The following is a 3,163-nucleotide window of genomic DNA, read 5'->3' as shown; positions in this document are numbered from 1 at the left end:
TTGGCTAGAACTTCCAGCACTATGTTGAATAGTAAAGGTGACAGAGGACAACCTTGTCTAGTTCTAGTTCTAAGAGGAAAAGCTTTCAGTTTTACTCCATTCAGTAAAATATTGGCTGTGGGTTTGTCATAGATAGCTTCAATCAGTTTTAGAAATGTGCTTCCTACGCCTATACTCTTCAATGTTCTAATTAGAAAAGGATGCTGGATTTTATCAAATGCTTTTTCTGCATCCATTGAGAGGATCATATGATCTTTATTTTTGCCTCTGTTAATATGGTGGATAACGTTTATGGACTTGTGTATGTTAAACCAGCCTTGCATCCCTGGTATGAAACCTACTTGATCATGATGTATGACTTTTTTGATGATAAGCTGTAATGTAATGGCTAGGATTTTGTTGAGAATTTTTGCATCTATATTAATGAATGAGATTGGTCTGAAATTCTCCTTTTTGGGTCTTTTCCTGGTTTTGGTATCAGGGTGATGTTTGCTTCATAGAATGTGTTGGGAAAGATTCCTTCTTCCTCAATTTTTTGGAATAATTTCTGCAGTACAGGAATAAGCTCTTCCTTGAAGGTTTGATAGAATTCTGGTGTGAAGCCATCTGGACCAGGGCAATTTTTGGTTGGAAGATTTTTTATTGTTTCTTTAATCTCAGTGTTTGAAATTGGTCTGTTCAGGAGCTCTATTTCTTTCTGGCTAAGTCTAGGGAGAGGGTGTGATTCCAAATATTGATCCATTTCCTTCACATTGTCAAATTTCTGGGCATAGAGCTCTGGTAGTATTCAGAGATGATCTCTTGTATCTCTGTGGGATCAGTTGTTATTTCCCCTTTATCGTTTCTGATTGAGGTTACTAGAGATTTTACTTTTCTATTTCTCATTAGTCTGGCCAATGGTTTATCTATTTTATTTATTTTTTCAAAAAACAAACTCCTTGTTTCATTAATTTTCTGAATGATTCTTTTGTTTTCAATTTCATTGATCTCTGATTTGATTTTGGAGATTTCTTTTTTCTACTGAGTTTAGGCTTAGATTGTTCTTCTTTTTCCAACTCCATGAGATGGCTTGTGAGTTTGTTGATGCGCTCTCTTTCTGTTTTTCGAATGTAGGCATCTAAAGCGATAAATTTTCCTCTCGAAACTGCTTTTGCAGTATCCACAGGTTTTGGTAGCTTGTGTCTTTATTGTTGTTATGCTCAAGGAAGTTAATGATTTCCTGTTTTATTTCTTCCTGCACCCATCTGTTATTCAACAGAAGATTGTTTAATTTCCATATCTTTGTGTGGGGTCGAACGTTTTTGTTAGAGTTGAGTTCCACCTTTAGTGCCTTATGGTCTGAGAAGATACAAGGTAAAATTTCAATTCTTTTGATTCTGTTGATATTTGTTTTGTGTCCCAGGATATGATCAATTTTGGAGAATGTTTCATGGGGTGATGAGAAGAATGTGTATTCTTTACCTTTGGGATGGAGTGTTCTATATGTGTCTATCAAGCACAGTCATTCTAGGGTCTCATTTAAATCTCTTTTATCTTTTTTTAATTTCTGTTTAGAGGATCTGTCTAGCTCTGTAAGTGGAGTGTTAAAGTCCTCTGTTATTACAGTATTATCAGATATTATATTGCTTGGACTGAGTAAGGTCTGTTTCAAGAATCTGGGAGCATTTAAATTGGGTGCATAAATATTTAGAATTGAAATGTCTTCTTGTTGTAGTTTTCCTTTAACCAATATAAAGTGACTATCTTTGTCTTTTTTGACTTTAGTTGCTTTAAATCCACATGTATCTGAAAATAAGATTGCAACTCCTCTTTTCTTCTGAATTCCATTTGCCTGAAAAATTGTCTTCCAACCCTTGACTCGGAGCTTTAATTTGTCTTTTGAAGCCAGGTGTGTTTCTTACAGGCAGCAAATGGATGGCTTGTGTTTTTTAATCCAGTCAGCCAATCTATGTCTCTTCAGTGGGGAATTCAAGCCATTAACATTTATTGAGGTAATTGATAAGTGTGGTAGTGTTCTATTCATCTTATTTTGTAAGAGTCCATTGCTTAGTTTTATCTTTTGCATCAGTGTAGAGGTTAGGTTCTGTCCTTTAATTTCTGAGTTCTTAATTTGCTGCTGATCCATTGTGAAGGTCAGTGTGTAGAACAGGTTGAAGTATGTCCTGTAGGGATGGTTTTGTTGTGGCGAATTTCCTCAATGTTTGTATATCCGTAAATGATTTGATTTCTCCGTCAATGTTTAAGCTTAGCTTAGCAGGGTACAGAATTCTGGGCTGGAAACTGTTCTGTTTAAGTAGATTAAAGGTAGATGACCATTGTCTTCTTGCTTAGAAAGTTTCATTAGAGAGTTTCATTCTGCGGTCACTCTGATGGATTTTCCCCTGTAGGTCAACTGGCGCTTACTCTTGGCAGCTTGCAGAATCTTTTCCTTTGTCTTGACTTTGGACAGGTTCATCACAATGTGTCTTGGAGAAGCTCGGTTAGAGTTGAGGCGACCTGGGGTCTGATATCCCTCTGAAAGCAGTGTGTCAGAATCTTTGGTGATATTTGGGAAATTTTCTTTTATAATGTTCTCTAGTATGGCTTCCATTCCTCTGGGGCATTCTTCTTCCCCTTCTGGGATTCCTATAACTCGTATGTTGGAACGCTTCATAAGGTCCCATAATTCTGACAGTGAACGTTCTGCTTTCTCTCTCTTCTTTTCTGCCTCTTTTACTGTCTGAGTTATCTCAAGAACTTTGTCTTCTACCTCTGAAATTCTTTCTTCTGCATGTTCTAACCTGTTTGCTGATACTTTCCATTGCATCTTTAAGTTCCCTAATTGACTGCTTCAGTTCCTTCAACTCTGCTTTATCTTTTCTATATTCTTCATATCATTCATCTCTCATCTGATTTTGTTTTTGGATTTCCTTTTGGTAATTTTCCACTTTATTAGCAGTTTCCTTCATTGTTTTCATCATTTCTTTCATTGTTTTCATCATGTGTATTCTAAATTCCCTTTCTGTCATTCCTAACATTTCTTTAGGTGGAATCCTCTGCAGTAGCTAACTCATGGTCCCTTGGAGGGGTGTTCTGGACTGGTTCTTCATGTTGCCTGGAGTTTTCTGCTGATTCTTCCTTATGAGTGATTACTTTTGTCTGTTTCCTTGCCCTTATTGTCCTT

Source organism: Nycticebus coucang, chromosome 4 (genome assembly GCF_027406575.1).
Source record: "Nycticebus coucang isolate mNycCou1 chromosome 4, mNycCou1.pri, whole genome shotgun sequence".
Lineage (NCBI taxonomy): Eukaryota > Metazoa > Chordata > Mammalia > Primates > Lorisidae > Nycticebus > Nycticebus coucang.
Note: the sequence above shows the minus strand (reverse complement) of the source record.